Source organism: Amblyomma americanum, chromosome 3, assembly GCF_052857255.1.
Source record: "Amblyomma americanum isolate KBUSLIRL-KWMA chromosome 3, ASM5285725v1, whole genome shotgun sequence".
In the NCBI taxonomy this organism is placed as follows: domain Eukaryota; kingdom Metazoa; phylum Arthropoda; class Arachnida; order Ixodida; family Ixodidae; genus Amblyomma; species Amblyomma americanum.
In genome coordinates, this window is record NC_135499.1 from 61114984 (window position 1) to 61133144 (window position 18161).

General features: G+C 49.4%; 1 pseudogene; it reads right to left on the reverse strand.

Moving 5' to 3' along the window:
* Positions 1 to 280: 280 nt before the first annotated feature.
* Positions 281 to 988, reverse strand: LOC144123767 (sentrin-specific protease 1 pseudogene; annotated as a pseudogene).
* Positions 989 to 18161: the final 17173 nt, after the last annotated feature.

Below are 18161 nucleotides of genomic sequence, written 5' to 3' on the forward strand. Positions count from 1 at the left end.
ATTGCCCACTATCGACATGAAAAACCAAAAAAGACAAACGCTAGTGCACCGGGAAGTGGTTACACACGCGCTGAAATATACAGAATTTATAACCAGGGGCAGTAGATATGAAGAAAAATCAACAACGGCGCGAACCTCAATAACAGCAATTACACAAATACATAAACCGCACTTTAGCTACATGCGTACAATCAAACTGAAAACATATACTGGATGCACGGGCGCTTGAACCAAGGCATGTTGTTATAAGCAGGTTTCACCATGAAAGGAGCCTGCGTTGTTAAATCTCGTACACAAGACGACCGCGGAAGTTCTGCATGTGGTTCTCCTCGAACAAAATCGGCGCGTCCCGGGTGAGGCCCTCGGCGTACTGACACAGGAAGACGCTACAGTCGAAGGTGTTCTTCTGGAGCGGCACAATACGTGGGTAAAAATACCAGCCGCTCCAGTCCAGGTCGCAGTCACCCCAGTGGCTCACCTTTTCCAGGTAGTCAGCCAACGCGTCGATGATGTTGGCATGCTCATCGCGCGGACCCAGGCTGTCGTAGATGACCATCTCGGGCGTGCCGAAATCCACCACGGCGAGACACCAGTGGGAGGGGTCCTCAGAGTGTACGGGCACCAGTAGAATGTCGTAAGCGAAGAGGTCGGCACCTTGCGTCCAGCCTTCCACGTCGTCCGGTCCACAGCGATGCAGCTTGGTGAAGAAAAATGTACTGAACGCGTACACGGGTGGACCGCCTCGCCTCTTAGAGCGTACCGAGATCATAACCAGGTAAAAGTTCACGATATTGTCATTAAGCCACTTGTCTTCACCTAGCGTGGCTATGTCACGTCGAGTGACAGCCATAAAGAAGGCCTCGACTAGAACCTGCTCCGGTGGGCCCTGTTTCAAGGCTTCACACACTTCTTCCTGCATCACAGAAGTGAGTCGGCTATAATGGTTAACGTCTCCCTCTTCGTCGGCTATGATGGCTTCCGCCGCCATGTTGTCACTACAAGTTTGAACAGGGGCGCTCAGGAGTCTGGATCGCTCTTCAAACAATCCGTCCCGATCGGCAGGTTGAAGCATCCCTAAGCAACTGTCGGGGGCCCAGAGCAGTCAGCAAACGTGACGGGGCTAGCGTCTTACATAAACTCATAATTGCTGCGCGCTCTGCACGGTCAGCATTGGTCTTACCTCGGAGGTGCAGATGGGCTGTGGCTTTCCGAACACCTCGCCGATGGTTAAAAAGAATGGATCACTCTTCAAACAATCTGTCCTAATCGGCAGGTTGAAGCGTCCCTCTGCAACTGTCGGGAAACGCAGAGCAGTCAGCGAGTCACGGGGCTAGCGGCTGACTTTAACCAAATCTGCGTCTCGCTTAGAACGGTCAACGTTCGTCTTACCTCGGAGGTGCAGACGTGCTGTGGCTTTCCGAACACCTCGCCGATGGTTAAAAAGAATGAATCACTCTTCAAACCATCAGTCCTGATCGACAGGTTGAAGCGTCCCGCTGCAGTTGTCGGGAGATGCAGAGCAGTCAGCGAACGTCACGGTGCTAGCGGGTGACTTAAATGCAAGGCTGCTGCTCGCTTTGAACGGTCAGCGTTCGTCTTACCTCGGAGGTGCAGACGGGCTGTGGCTTTCCGAACACCTCGACGATGGTCAACCAGAATGGATCACTCTTTAAACAATCTGTCCTCACCGACAGGTTGAAGCGTCCCTCTTCAACTGTCTGGATGCGCAGAGCAGTCAGCGAACGTCACGGGGCTAGCGGCTGACTTAAACCAAAACTTCTGCTCGCTTTGAACGATCAGCGTTCGTCTTACCTCGGAGGTGCGGACGGGCTCTGGCTTTTCGAACACCTCACCGATGCTCAAACAGAATAGATCACTCTTCAAATAATCCGTCCTGAACGGCTGTTTGAGGCGTCCCTCTGCAACTGTCAAGAGACCCAGAGCAGTCTGCGAGCGTAACGGCGCTAGCGGATGACAAACACAAAACTGCTTCTCGCTCTGCGCGGTGCGCGTTCGTCTTACCTTAGAGGTGCTGACCAGCTCTGGCTTTCCGAACCCTCGCCGATGGTCCAACAGTGGCCGACTGAGACAAACGTGGCAGACGACTCCGAGAAGGCACAACCGTCCTGAGACGCGCAAGGCGAGTGAAGCTATTTTGGCGCACACCTCTCAGGACCCAACAAACGCTTCTGATATCGCCAAAGACAACAACGCCGGCGTTTTTATAATTCACGGCTCCGGGTTTCTTCCGGCCTGTCTTCGCGACGACACTTCCTCCCGGTTGTCAAAAAAATAAATATCACAATATCGTGGCGGCCACGTTTCGATGGAGGCGGAAAGCAAAGGCGCCCGTGTGGTCTGCTATGTTAATGGACGCTACAGATGACCAGGTTGTCGAAATTATATATTCCGGAGCCCTCCACTGCGGTCCGTATGTCTTCTCTCAGTCCCTCCTTTATCCCTTCCCTTTTGGCGCGCATAAAGTTTCCGCCGAGTTGTGAGATACTGCGCACTTTCCTTTCCCCAACAGCCAATTTAATTTAATCCCGCCGCCACAGATCATACAGCCTCTCTCGAGTGGAAATCCTTGGCGGTGGCAGCACGGTTTTGGAACTAGACAGCCCTGCGTTGCCACGGTTCCAGCGTTTGTAACCCGCGTGTACGAAATTTTGTTTTAAAAAGAAATTATAATTGGTATTCAATGCTTACATTGATAAAAATGAAAATCGTTTTTCTTTTGAGGAAAGGAAATGCCGCAGTAAGTGTCTCAAAATTCTCGTTGGATACCTGAAGCGCGCCGTTATAAGGTAAAGCATAAAGATGACGGTGAAAGAAGCGAGCAGAGAGGTGCCGTAGTGGAGGTCTCTGACATAATTACGACCACCAGGGTTTCTTTAACGTGCACTGACATCGCACAGCACACGGGCGCCTTAGCGTTGGCAATGTTGCTGGCAAAATATAAGTGCTTGAACCGGTTTTTTGTGTTCTACAAGCATTAGAAGGAGTAATATATAGGCATTATTTCTTTCTGATATTTTTTAAAAATGTATAAATTGCTTGAAAAGCAAGATTTATACTTACTTAAATGAAATATGAGAATAAGTGACAATATAATGGGTTTAATAAGTAATAATAATAATAAAATTGTTTTTTGAGGAAAGGAAATGACGAAGTATCTGTCTCATGCGTCGGCGGACACCTGAACCGCGTCGTAAGAGAATGGATAGAGGAGGGAGCGAAAGTATAAAGGAAGAGGCGCCGTAGTGGAGGGCTCCGTAATAATTTAGACCATCTGGGGTTCTTTAACGTGCACTGACATAGCACAGCACACGGGCGCCTTAGCGTTTTGCCTACATAAAAACGTAGCAGCCGCGGTCGGTTTCGAACCCGGCAGGTCCGGATCAGTAGCTGATCGCCCTATCCACTGAGCCACCGCGGCGGGTAGATAATATTTTGATATTACGCTTTTTATTGTTTGAAATATGAGTATAAGTGACAACGCAGTGCGTATATATAACTTTTCAATGTTTGCCGATCACCAAAAGCTATTTCAAGCATTTTTGCCAGCAGTTCAAAACGCATGTCAAACGAAAGCTTGCGAAACGCTTCGCAGCGCAATGTGGCTCTTCCCTCAATTCGCCTAATCGCTTGCATGTAACGAACGCCCCCACCCCCCACATGTCGACGTGGCAGAAAATTCTAAAGTAGGATTCTTCACGGCAGTCGCACCCTATGAAGACGGCACTGGGGGGGGGGGGCGCCGCCACTATCCGAACTAATTCACCTGCAGAGGTGGAAGGTGGTGGTGGTGGTGAAAACATTTATTCAGAACGGACAGGAGGTGTCTGGATCAGCCCGTAAGCGACCGATCCTTACAAAAACTAAATGGAGGTCCCTAGTTTGGGACCCCAGTGGCGGTAGCCGCCGCCCGGGCGCGCCCGACTAAGGCTTGTTGGGCCTGTAAGTCGTGGCAGCCGAGCAGGGTCGCCTCCCAGTCCTCCCGTGTTGGGTTGGGGATGGGGGAATGGCCGGGTTGGAGGGGCAGGCCCACACCATGTGATAGTTGTCCGAAGACACCGCGCTACAGCGCGGGCAGTTGCCGCTAAAGGAGGGGTCGAGATGTTTTAGGGCTGCCGGGCACAGCAATGTATTGGTGAAGAGGCGGAGAAGGAGCCGCTCATCCGCCTTCTTGAGGCCTTTACATGGGCTAGGGTAAAGGCGATGGCTATCTTGATAGTAGGTTGCGACATTTTTTAACGTATAGACCGGATTAACATCGGGTTCCTGATCAGGTGGGGAGGAGAAAACAGCCCGGTGAGAGAGCGCGCGGGCGGCTGCGTCTACTGCCTCGTTTCCTGCCAATCCCTGATGAGCAGGTGCCCATATGAGGTGACGGTGTGCGGGGTCCGTATCCCGTATGCAATTTTGGTATATTCGATAGTCTAGGGAGTGCAGCCTTGTTCGACGTTCCGACTGGCCCCTCGCGAGTCGGTGATTATGTATTTTAAATGGGAATGTGAGGCCGCGAGAGCAATCGCGACCTCTTCTGCTTGTGTTGCACTGCGGGCTCTGGAAGTGAGGCCGTTAACTGTGTTGCTGTTGTGAACTACCGCGGCCGTGTACCATCTCCCGTGGTGAGGGCCGGAGGCGTCCACGTAGTATACACCTGTTTTGTCGCCATAATATCGGGCTAGCGCTTCCGCTCGTGCCAGGCGCCGACCATTATGGTCTTCATGTGACATGTTTGCTGGAAGAGGCCGCACGTGGAGGGCACGTCTCCACAGTTCCGGGATGTGAAACTTGTCTTCCATTGGAGGGGTGTGTTGGATATGGAGTCGAGCAAGAAGGCGGCGACCCGACTCCGTTAGCGACAAGCGCGTGTACTGGTTTGTAAGGTGCGCCTCCCGGAGCTCCCGGAAAGTATTCACCACCCCAAGATCCATAAGCCGGCTGTTTGAAGTAGTGATGGGGACGTCAAGGGCACGTTTAACAATTTTGCGAAGGATGACCTCAAGGGCGTCCTCTTGTTTCCGTAGGTGGAGATAAGGAGTCGAATAGAGAATTCGACTAGTTACGAAGGCGTTTGCCAGCCGCAAGGCATCCTTACTTCGTAACCCTCCGTGTTTGTTGGAAACCCGGCGGACCATGCGGCCCACCTGGTCCCCCACCTTACGGAGTTTGGCCAATGTAGTGTCTGGCCGCCTTTGTTTGTGGATGTAGAGGCCGAGTACCCGTATCTCATCACTTTCGCGTATGGGACCACTCTCGAGAGAAAGAGATATTTTAGTTGTGCACTTCTCTGAGGGGCGGAGGTGCACAAATTCCGATTTTTGAGGGGAACATTTAAGACCGCAGCGGCGGGCGTAGCGGTCTACTATCGTCGCCGCTGTTTGCAGGCTGGTTTCAATGTCCCCTGTGCTGCCCTGTGTGGCCCACAGAGTGATGTCATCGGCGTACAGGGCGTGCTGCACGCCGGCGACACCACCCAGCTGGGCCGGCAGGTGCATCATGGCCAGATTGAAGAGCAGCGGGGAAAGTACCGCGCCTTGAGGGGTTCCCCGCATGCCGAGTTTCACAATGGTGGAGTCCGGTCTGAGTCTGTGGTGAATGGTAGGGCGTATGATCCGCTGCGTTTCCAACAAGCGGGGCGGTCTGCGGGGCAGGGACGCGCTTCGGCTCGTCTATGCCTTCGTGACTAACCGGATCCTCTACGCCGTGCCATATCTCCGCACTACTAAGCAAGACGAGGCGCGAATAGACGCCATCATCCTCAAGGCAACTAAGCGAGCCCTCGATCTCCCGGTGGCTACCTCTAATGCCAAACTGAAGGCATTGGGGGTGCTAAACTCCTACCAGGAGCTGCGGGAGGCCCACCTCGTGAACCAATACACGCGGCGCATGCAGACGGCCCCTGGGCGCCGCCTGCTAAACCGCTTACACATCCAACACGACTGCACTCCAGAGGAGACGGATCGTATCCCGGTACTGTGGCGCCATATGCTCTGGGTCTCCCCGCTCCCCCGTAACATGGACACCGACATGCACGAAAACAGACGACTAGCGCGGGCTCGGGCTCTAGAGAGAACACGGCTCCCGACCCGGTGTATATTATGTAGACGTAGCAGGGCCGTCGCCCACGGGATTTTACACGGCCGCTGTTGTTCACCAGGAAATGCACGTTGATGGACTCTCTTTTCGAGCCCCGAATTCAATGCGAGCAGAGGAAGTAACGATAGCGCTTGCTGCCGCCCACGCCAATTCGAGAATCATCATTACGGACTCCCGAAAAGCATGCGATCATTACTTGGCTGGGGAGATCTCCCCCTTAGCTGCTTGCATTCTAAGACGGACTGCCACTGATCCAACACCGAAAAGAATCATTTGGGCTCCTGGCCATCAGGGCGTACGAGGTAATGAGGCCGCTGACGCGGCTGCCCGAGCGCTTATTTACCGGGCTCCTCATCCCAGCTCTTCTGGCTCGGAGACTAACCAGGCGCTGCTGCGATTCAGGGAAATAATAACGCATTATAGCGACAACCACCGCCTTTTCCCGGCCCCTGCCAAGGGGCTGAGTGAGACGGAGCAGCGAACTTTAAGGCGCCTGCAGACAGGTACTCTGCTCTGTCCTGCAATCTTAAAGCATTACGATCCTAACACGGATGGGCGATGCCCGCACTGTGGGGAGACCTGTGATATCTTCCACATGGTGTGGGCATGTACTCAAAATCCCCGCATCCCCCCTTCCCCTACCCCTTCCAGAGAGGCATGGGAGACTGCCCTCCTCAACTGCTCCTCGCTTGAGTCCCAAAGGGCTCTGGTGAAACGGGCGAGAGACGGGGCATTGTCATGCGATGTCCCGGACTAGGGACGCCGACCATGTAGCGGGGCCACTCTGTGGCTCCCAAACTCTATTCCACCAATTAAAAGTTTTCACCACCACCACCACCACCACCGCGTGCCGAGTAGGTAAGGACCATGCTCTCTATCTTGAATTCGAATGTAGGAATGACGATCCATTAAAAATTGGCTTATGTACCGGAATGTGTTGACGCCACAGTCGGTGTGACTTAGGTTAGTGTGTATGATCTCATGTGTTACATTGTCAAATGCCCCTTTAAGATCCAAGGAGAGTACTACCCGGTCATTATGGGGGCATTCGAGGGGGTCAAGGACTTCCCGATTGAGTTGCAGGAGGACATCCTGTGCGGATCTGTGTGGGCGGAATCCGAACATGGTGCTCGCAAAGACATGTTTTTGTTCAAGATATGTAGATAACCGATCCCGCACCATCGTCTCCATTAGTTTTCCCACACATGAGGTGAGAGAGATGGGGCGGAGGTTATCTGTGTGAATTGGTTTGCCAGCTTTAGGAATAAAAGTAAGCAAAGCCGTTTTCCATTCGATTGGCAGGGGGGTGTACCCGCGCCAATCGCATTGACGTATTCCAGGAGGGACTGGTATGCCAAGTCGGGCAGGTTCGTCAAAAGCTTGACGGTGACCTTATCCCGTCCTGGCGCAGTGCCCCGTTTCATTTTGGCGAGAGCCGCCCGCAGATCATGGAGCTGGAAAGGTTGATCCAGCTCCGTGTTTTCTCTGCCTGCATAAGAGTACGCAGATCCACGGGGGTCTTGGGCTGTACACAGATACTGGTCCCGAAGTTTCTGTGCCAGTTGAGTCGTGTTGCCGGGAAAAGCGTGCATGGCTCGCTGCAAATGTTTTTGTGTTTCGGTTCGTGTTTGGGTTGGGTCGATTAGGGCTCGAAAGAGACGCCACGTGTTTTAGGCTGGACATTTGTCGCGCGGCCGTGTTGCATCTATCTACCCAGTTTGAGTCGGCTTGTTGGGCCGCGTACTCTGCCGCTTTCTGGGTAAGCTCGGCAATTCGAGCTTTAGGCTTTCTATTGTTGTTTTTATCGTCGCCAACGGCGGACGAGGCTGCGACGGGCTTCCCAGAGGTGTAGAAGGTGGTTATCCACGTCCGTGACCGCCTCTGAGAGCTGGATGTGTGTTTCATGCGAGGAAAGGTGTGCCAGCAGCTGTTGGGACCATGCTCTGTAGCCTTGCGCGGAAATGGGTGTATTATCAAGTGAGTTAAAACTTTTCCTGAAGTTCGTCCAATCTGGGATACGGGCCTGTGTTCTGGGACGCTTGAGGGGGCGTGCGCGTAGTGTAGTGTTAACGATGCAGTGGTCGCTACCGAGTGTCTCCTCGGTGTTGAGCCAGTCTGCGTGTCGTATGTTACGAGTGAAGGTTAAGTCCGGGCACGTATCCCGTGTCACGGAGTTTCCTAGCCGTGTTTGGTGGACGGGGTCCGTGTGGAGGGTGAGACCCAACGTGGACGCAAGCTCCGCCAGCCTACGTCCGCGCGACTCCTCCTTGCGATACCCCCACAGCTGACTGGGAGCGTTAAAGTCGCCCACAATCAGCAGGGGATCGCGGCCCGCTACTCTTAGCGCGCGGCTAAAGAGGTCCGCAAAAGTCACTCGCTTGAGTTTGGGAGCGCAGTACGCGTTGAGTATATGCAACGGCGGGTCCCTGCGGCGGAGTGGTAGGATAGTCACCATTACATAGGAATACTCGAGCTTGAGGTCGAGATCCACTAAGTTGGCTGTGTAGGCTTTGTGAACGAGAAGACATGACGCGGGATCCTGTTGGAACGTCGTGTAATTTGAAAGTGTGGCGCCCAGGCCTGGCTCCTGGAGGGCAACCACGGCTGGTAGGGACTCGAAGGTTTCAATGTACAGGCGGAAATTGGCCCGCTTAGTGCTGTTTTTAAAGCCTCTACAGTTCCATTGTGTTATGGAAGTTGATATGGCCGAATTGGAGATGGCGGAACTCCTTTGATTAAGGTGTCTCGCCATGATTTAAAATTTTTGAGGGGGAGGAGGAGGGATTGGCTGTCTCAGAGCCAGCTACTTGCGCCATCAAGGGGGTGATGATGGAAGGAGCGGGGCAGCTGTCCTCATTGTCCGAATCAATAATCAGACGGTTGAATTTTGAAGGACGGGATACGTCCCTAATGGGCCCCGTCCGACGGAGGAGGCGGGGGTTGTCCAAGATGTGTTTTGGTACTACCGCGGGGACGGCAGATGTGAGCTTGGTCAAGATTTGGTCCATGGCGGTCTCGATCATAGATCGTAATTTAGAGGTTAAGCGCTCCTCCATCGCGGAGATGGCTGTCACGAGGGCAGGCGAGATCTCCGCGTCGCTTTCCATTGCGTCCGAGTTCAGCGGGCTCGGAGTGGCGGACGCCAATTTTGATTCTAAATTTTGAATTTTGTTGAGCAAAAGCTCATTCTGTGCCCGGAGCACGTCGATCTGTTTTCTGTATTCCGCGTCGAGTGCGGAGACGGTAACTGGGGAGGAGGGGGAATGGGAGGAGGAGGAGGCGATCTCAGCCCAGCTGCTCACCTGTTGTTTGCCGTGTTGAGACGCTGATGCCCGGGCGCCGGCAGCGCCATTTTTCTTGAGCGCCGGGAAGTGGCCAGCGTTCCTGCCGCTGGGCGGTGGCGGTGGGGGCGTAGTCTTGTTCCCGGGCGGTGACTTCACCGAGGATGATGATGATGACGTTTTGTTGTCGATGGCGTCAGCCCCACGCGGCGTTCCGCCACCGGCACCTGAATTGGACTGCGGGGGAGGATCCGCCGGGTAGAGAAAAAGGATATGATCGAGAGAGGCTTTGGGGTGGTGGCAGAGGGCACAGGAGGGGTTTGTGTGGACTTTGTGATAGCGCGAGCCTATATAAGGGGAGGTTAAGGTCAACTCCTTAAGAAGAGGAAGAAGATCCCTGTAACTGCAGTCTTGAGAAAGGGCAGGCTCTGTCCGAAAGGTCGACTCAAAATAAATCTATGGCTAAATGAAGCGTTTTCAACTTTGCACACACACACACACACACACACACACACACACACACACACACACACACACACACACACACACACACACACACACACACACACACACACACACACACACACACACACACACACACACACACACACACACACACACACACACACACACACACACACACACACACACACACACACACACACACACACACACACACACACACACACACACACACACACACACACACACACACACACACACACACACACACACACACACACACACACACACACACACACACACACACACACACACACACACACACACACACACACACACACACACACACACACACACACATATATATATAAATATATATATATATATATATATATATATATATATATATATATACATATATATAGAAAAATGCGGGGCTCGTTAACCATGTGAGACAGACCAACAGCCACAGAAACCAAGGAGCATAGGGTATTTTTATTTCAGTTTTGCGGGGCTGACCTGTGCAGATTATTATTAAATATTTTACTAATAATTCGGAGGTCGTCGTGGGCTCGGGTCCTACCGGTCGCGTGTGGTTTTTTTTTCTGCTTTTGTAATCAGTACGTACCTTTCCGCGAACAAATATTTGCCAATAATCTCCCTTGATCAACGCCACAACTAAACAAAAATAATTGTGGTTTATCTCCACTATACTAGCAACAGCTGCAAAGCGAAAGCTTGGTTTGGCTGTGGTTTTACTTCGTCAGGCGGTCCCTATCCTTTTCCATATACTTTCCATGCCCAGCAATATCTTTGGGATCGTCAGACTAAGACCGGGGCCGCCGGTACACACTCGCAACCGACGGCTTGGTATATATGGCTGTATATTAAAATGATTCGCGAATGCGAAATCAATTAAAGAGCGTTAGATAAGTTTACTGCTATGCTATCCAACTTGTACATCACGAAACGGCAATTCGTTTGGTACCACCCGTATCCCTATGCAACGACTGTTTAGATCGGCACGGCCATCGAAAGGTCGCCCCTCATTACGGTTTCGAGGACCAAGGGTCGTCTTTACGAATCCCTCGCACAAGCCAGAATTCAACTCGATTAAAAACTCTGTGCTCAGTTTCGCGCTAGTTTGACATCGTTCCAAACTCTCTGTGCCAAACGGAAGGTCCACAATTTCATCACAAATGGTTACTTCAAGTGGCACCAGTCTCGGCACACGCTCGTATTCATACGATACATATACAGCGAAATGCCAGCCGCGTGCTGAAATTAGGAGAGCCGAAAGATAAGAGAGCAGCGGTTGTGGCCAACGATGGTTGGGGTTCACCCTGAGCAAGTGGGCAGACCCCTGCACTTTCCTTTTCATTTTTTCTGCCAGCAATAGCAGAGAGAGTGAGAAAAGCACCTTTATTGAGCCGAGCTCGACGTCTTCTTAGATGTCGTCGATGGAAGTGGTTCGCTCTTCACGGGACCTATATGCTTCCCTAGCCGCTTGGCCCCTGGAGATCACGACGAGCTGGTGCCCCAGGGCGGGGCCGATTAGCAAGGTCTCCCATCGCTCGGTAAGGGAGGATGAGGGATGGGGCGGGGTAGTGGGGCAGGTAAGAGATGGGTGGATTGCCTTGACGAAATCGCATACTCCAATGACGTGTTAGAACGTGCCTTCTAACTGAGTCTTGCAGAAATTAATTCATTCTCGTACCTTTCCGGGTACGTCTTGTTTTGAAGGTATGGGTGGGGTAAAGATTGTTTAGTTATCCTGTGGCAACTCAGGTGTTTGCAAAGAGCGGGCAGTAAAACTAGTTTAAAAGAACAGTTACGAAGCAAAAGAAAAGGATTAATGGTCATCTTGGCTTTTATTCAGAAGCTGCACACAGCGGTTGACTTGAAATGTTTTAGAAATGTTGGATATTGAACATGTGGGCTCTCCATGAAATCAAGAGCAAGAAATGGGCTTGGGCAGGACAGGGAATGTGAAGGCAAGAAAACCGCTGTTCCTTACGGGTAACGGAGTGGATTCCAAGAGAAAGTACGTGTAGCAGGGGGCGGCAGAAAGTTAGGTGTGCGGATGAGATTAAGAATTTTGCAGGCAAAGAGAAATGCAGCTGGCAAAAGAGAGGGTTAATGGAAAAGACAATGGAGAGGCCTTTGCTCTGAAGAGGGTTCAGTCAGACTGATGCTGGCGATGATGATGATGATTATCAACCCGAGGACATGCAAAGGTCCTGATGATGTCAATAAGCGTTTAAGTCTACAAAACCCGATGCGGCCCCAGGTTGAGCCTCTTCGCTTCTGGGGACAGGGCTCGGCACGTCCTCAGTGTCCGGCACCAAACATTCGGTCCAGCATACATCACACTGTAGCTGGTTGCACTGCTTTGACATTGGATCTGCACCAGCTTCGGCCCACGCAGGGAGCTGCAGGCTAACTTCAACGCGTCTTTTCCTTCTACGACGAAAATTCTGCCCTTGGTTTTCGGCTGACGTGGTGCAGATCTACAAAGGCATCACTCACTTTTTTGATAATTATCCATCGTTCCACAACGCGCACGTGCGAGTCGCTTGCTTGCCTCGGCGGTGCAGTGAACTCGAATATTTGATCACTGTACCGGCGTTGCGGATGCAGACTTTGGCTAGGCTTAAATGCGAATTGCCTACACACTGTAATGACGATGATGTTGATGCGCTCAAATGCAGTGTAGATTCTGGTCTATTGGAGTAAAAGAAGCCTTCACTGTTTTTTCTTCTTTTTCGCCTATATGTGAATAGACTACCTGGTAGATTCTGGCCTTTCTGGTTAAAGAAGCCTTCACTATTTTTTTTTTAATTTTTCGACTATATGTGACTAGCTATATTCCGCTCTCTGTCTTGGATCCTTTTGTTTTAATAGGTCTGATTTATACTTTTATGCCTGAGTAGGGCAGGAAGACGGTGTTTAACTGCTTCTTCTCGCCATTAAATTAAGCGAGTGGCATCCTCGCCCATTTTTAATGCGTACTACCACATATTGCCTGGATGTAAAAGTGTGCCGCATTCATTCGGGTGTCACAGTGTACTGTCACGTACACAGAATGCACATCGTTGTACAGCTAATCGGTATAAACTGAGTAAAAACAAAGACCGCACGAATTAAGAATAATTGTACATTCATGCGTTCATCGTATTGAAAACAGTCCAGCACAATTCCCTGTACAAAGAACACTAACCGACGAGCGCGCGACGATGTCGCCTCGGCAAAGCCTTTCTTCATTGCTTACATTGCAGTACGGTAATGTATGGCATAAAATCTAGATTTCCACGCATCTTAGGTTGATAATAATGGAGTAATTGCTCATTTGCATCTAGCCAAGCAAAACTATACGGCTATAAAATAAGGCTATTGTACAACTTTCTCAAAAACTTCTGAGTTAAGTTTTTTCCGGTCGGGGGTTTGAACCCGGGACCACCGCTTCACCGGAGCAGTCGCTCCAAAAACAGCTAACCGGGAAGGAAAGCTTATGGTGAGGCGAGCGCGAATTGCAGATGTAAGACAAGAAAAGACGTCAACTGTTGCAGCTCCGCTAATTTCGGCGAATAGGCTTACTTTCACGAAAATTGCTCAGATTCTCCGAAAGCGTAGGCCGCTTTAGTTCCTAGTTTCACCTCCACGGCTAGGTCTGCGGCGGTATCACTAGAATCCGCTCAGCTTTCTCTGCCAGTGGAGCGGAAGTTACGAAGTCGAAACGCGCCCTTTCTTCTCGCGCGCCTTTTCTAGAAGGCACATCTGTAAGACAACCGCCAACGTATAATCTTATGAAGTCAAGAAAAAGCTTTTTTTATTAAAACGAATTCGCCAGGCCGGTCTTGTGTCAAGAGAGACCGCCAGGTAGCCGGCGGAGAGAGCGGACGCACCTCACCTCGGCTCCGTAGATTTTCACTCGGGACGGCAGATTTATTTTTTTTATTTTTTATTTATTTCAATACCCTAAAGGCCCAATGCGGGCATTACATAGGGGGGATTCATCAAGGAAAACTTAAATATACAACACAAAACATAAACGGCTGAACACAGAAATAAACAAGTTAAGAAGTAGGGTACAAGATAATAGGAAAAAGTGGCTATGAACAGATGCTTGGAAAAATGCACATGTAACAAATCCCACAAATCAAAATAACAAAAATTACACCTTCAGAAGTTACAAAGGATGGCATCTAACATTTCGAGGAACGTTTGGGCCGACACGCACACACTGAAGCAAACAAAACGCACAAAACTAGAAACGCACATCATTCTACATTGGAATTTTCTAAGTATGACCAAAGAGCTGTTTGAAATGACGATGTTCCAGTGATATTCGCAATGCTAGACGGAAGCGAATTCCACTCTTCAATAGCCAGGACCAAAGGTGAGTACTTGTATCGTTCTGTCCGAGCGAAAATGGGTTTAGTCTTCTTGATATGGTCTACACGAGCCGATGTGTGCGGTGCCGGGAGAAGATGTGAACTTGCAAATGGTGTGTTGCTGTGGTAAAGAGTGTGGAAAAAAGATAAGCGGTTGAATTTTCTGCGCATGACCAGAGGCGGGAGATGGAGCGATGTTTTCAGTGCTGTTACACTTTGGTATCTAGAGTAACGGGAAAGGATGAATCGAGCAGCCTTATTTTGTATGGATTCCAACATGTTAATAAGATAGGTATGATGAGGGTTCCAGATCACTGACGCGTATTCGATCGCAGGCCTGATTAGCATGTTGAATGCATTCAGTTTTGTGTCCTGGTTGCCTAGGTGTAGTCGGCGTTTAAGAAGACCAAGTTTTTTTAAGGCTTTGGCAGTGATCAGTTCAATATGAGTGTTCCAGGATAAATTAGAGTTAAAATTTACACCGAGGTATTTTACCGACGCTGCAGTTTCAATGATAGTATTATTAACTGTGTAGGCATTAGGACTCGGGCTAGCAGTGGAAGTAAACTTAATATGTTTAGTTTTATCTGCGTTAATTACCATTTGCCACCTGTCGCACCAATGAGTTAGCTCGTCAAGATCAGTCTGGAGAGCAACGATGTCGCAAGGGCTCGATATTGCTCGGTAAATCACACAGTCGTCTGCAAATAATCGTATTGTGGATGTTATGTTCGACGTGATGTCATTAATATATATTAAGAAAAGCAGTGGACCCAGCACCGTACCCTGGGGAACTCCTGAATCAACACCTGTACGTCTTGATGAGAAGCTTCCTAACTTAACTGACTGAAAGCGATTTGTTAGAAATGCGTTAATCTACTGCGTGGTATGTTGGTCCAGCTGCAGGTTTCGTATTTTTATCATCAGGCGGTTATGAGGCACGCGATCAAAGGCTTTAGAGAAGTCAATGAAGATGGAGTCAATGTAGAGGGAAGAGTCGATTGCTTGATGAAGGTCCGTTATTAACTCAAATAACTGTGTCTGACACGATAAATGTTTGCGGAAGCCATGCTGGTTGTTATGAAGCAAGTTGTTCTGATTAAGATGAGTCATAATGTTAGTGTATATTATGTGTTCGAGTACCTTGCAACATATCGAGGTTAGTGAAATCGGCCTGTAATTATTAGGAACGGACCTGTCTCCAGATTTAAATACCGGGATTACATAAGCGGACCTCCAATCTTCTGGCACACATGTCGTATCGAGTGACTGCTGGAAAATGAGAGATAGCAGGAAAGCTGTGTGCTGGCAGGTTATCTTTAACAGTTTCGCGTTGATACCATCGGGTCCTGGGCTAGTGTGGTGAGGTAGGCGTTCAATTGCACGAGCCACGCCAAGCGCAGATATGTGAATGGGTGAAAAGGGAATCTGGATATGGGCCTCAGGAAGCAGGAGAGGATTGTAAATGGGCAATTCGTCCGTAAAAACTTGTGAAAAGTGGCTATTGAATTGCTCTGCACATTGTTCTATAGGTAGGGGGCTGCCGTTTACATCCAAAAGAACAGGAACCGTACTAGCGCTTTTAGGGTTAACAGTGTTCCAATATTTCTTGGGGTCAGTTCTGATCAAACTAGGAAGTGTAAAATTAAAGTATTTGTCTTTGGCTTCAGAAATTTGTTTCTCAGCTATTTTGGAAATGTTTTTGTAGCTTTCCCAGTCTGTAACTTCCTTCGATCGAACCGCTTTTCTAAATGCTCTTTTCTTCCTATTTAGTGCCCTATTGACATCTGCGGTGAACCAAGGATCGTTAGTACGTGTGCTTATCATTCGTTTTGGCACGCATGAATCTTCAATTTCTCTGAGTTTCTCACGAAACAACTTCCAATTTTCATTAGTCGTGCGGTTATGAAAATTGGCCTGAAAACTGCTTGTGAAAGTTTCCAGCAACAGGTTCATTTTTTCAACATCCGCACGTGCGTAGTTGTAGATAAGCTTCTTGGTTTTTGTTTTGTCGGTCCGTGGAATTAGAAGAGAACAATGCACAACTTTGTGGTCACTTATTTCTTCTAAGACGTGGATGTCTGAGAGTTCAGGATGGGTTGTTAGGATAAGGTCCAGGATATGGTTACCGCGAGTGGGCTCGTGAACAATTTGGGTGAGCTGGTGATATTGAAGTAAATGAAGGAAGTTAATGTTCTCTTGTCGGTTACTATCGGATTCAACAGTTAGCGTCGTCCAGTTAATCGCAGGAAAGTTAAAGTCACCAGCTAGAAATAGGAGGCAATTCGGGTGCTTGGCAAGGATCTGCTCGATAGCGTCGTTTAACAGTTCAATAAACTCAGGATGGCTACTTGGTGGTCTATAACAGGCGCCTATAATGCAAAGCATATGACCAAGTTGAGCAGAAACCCAGACTATTTCTAAGGGAGAGTCGATAGGAATAAGAGATGTATTAAAGTCTTTGTTAATCGCAATTAGCACTCCTCCTCCTCGTCGAGAATCAACCCTATCTTTCCTAAATAACACAAACGATGATGGAAGCGCGATGTCGTGACATGCAACGTCTTCGGTCAGCCACGTTTCCGTGCCCACGATGATATCAGCTGAGCAGGAATGTGCAATGGCTTTAAGTGCGTCTACTTTGTTATGTATGCTGCGGAAGTTTGCCAAGACCAAGGAGATTGGTTTGATTTTGTTACGGTTGGCTTTCTTTGCGGAACACTGTCAATTGTCGGGGGGCGTATGCCTGGAAGGAAGTTTTTTCACGCTGTCTGTTGCCGAATCATACCGGTAAACACCATTTTTCATGTGAAGCTTGTCAAATCTCACGGAATAGCGCTCGTTTTCTCTGATATTCGCTTTAGCGAAGTCGCGCAGCTTTTTCCGAGCATGTAGAACCTTCGGGGAGAAGTCTTCGTCTAGCCAAACTTTTGGTTCGGTAAGATCTTTTAGTTTATGTGCATTATGAAATGCTTCGAGTTTAGATTTAAAGTTCAGAAATTTAACTATAATTGGTCGAGCTTGATCAGAACGTGGCTGGCCAAGGTGATGGGCACGTTCGATGTCACCGCACTGTATATTAAGATGATCGCTAAAGAAGTCCTTAACTATTTTTTCTGTTTCTGCATACCCTTCATGTTCTTCTTCAGCGAGCCCTTTAATAATCAAGTTGTTCCTTCTCATTCTGTTGTTCATGTCTTCGACTACACCTGTAAGTTCATCGTTTGTTTTGCGTATATTAGTCTTGACGTCTTCTACAGAAGAAGACACGGTGTCGAAGTTTTTCTTCATATCAAGTACAGCGGACATACTTTTCTCTATTACAGAAACACGGTCCTGGATGTTGTTTAAGTCCTGTTTGATTTCTTCTAGTGTTTCTGACGTTTCAGCATGGCATTCTTTTAACAGTGCGAGCACGTCATCAATCTTTGGTCCGGGGTTTGCTTCCACATCGCCCGCACAAAGCAAAAGTAGGGTCAGGCATGCGGAAAGCAGGAATGAAGTTGGTCTCGGGCAAAGTTCACGGACTAGTCCAGCCCCTGGTTTAAATCGATAGTTCTGTTCACATACATGTACGCGACAGGAAGCAAATGAGCCGATGCGAGCGCGATACGTGCACAAATCCACACCCATTGAAACACTGCAAATTGGGATCAGCGGCCACAGGAATATGCTAAAAACTGATCAATAAGTAAAAAGGCCTACCTAGAAAGCAAAGTGCACAAGTCACTGATATGCTCTTGTGGCCGCGAATCCCAGAAGTGCGAAGCCGGAGGATGGCTTTATAGGCGTCCCTGGTGACGAGTCTGCTCTCGGTGGCGCTAATACCTAATAGACTAATACCACCCATAATCGGTCAGTGAAGGTGTTCGGCACCCGTTCCCAGTATTTTCTGTGCAATTTCGACCATTTTTGC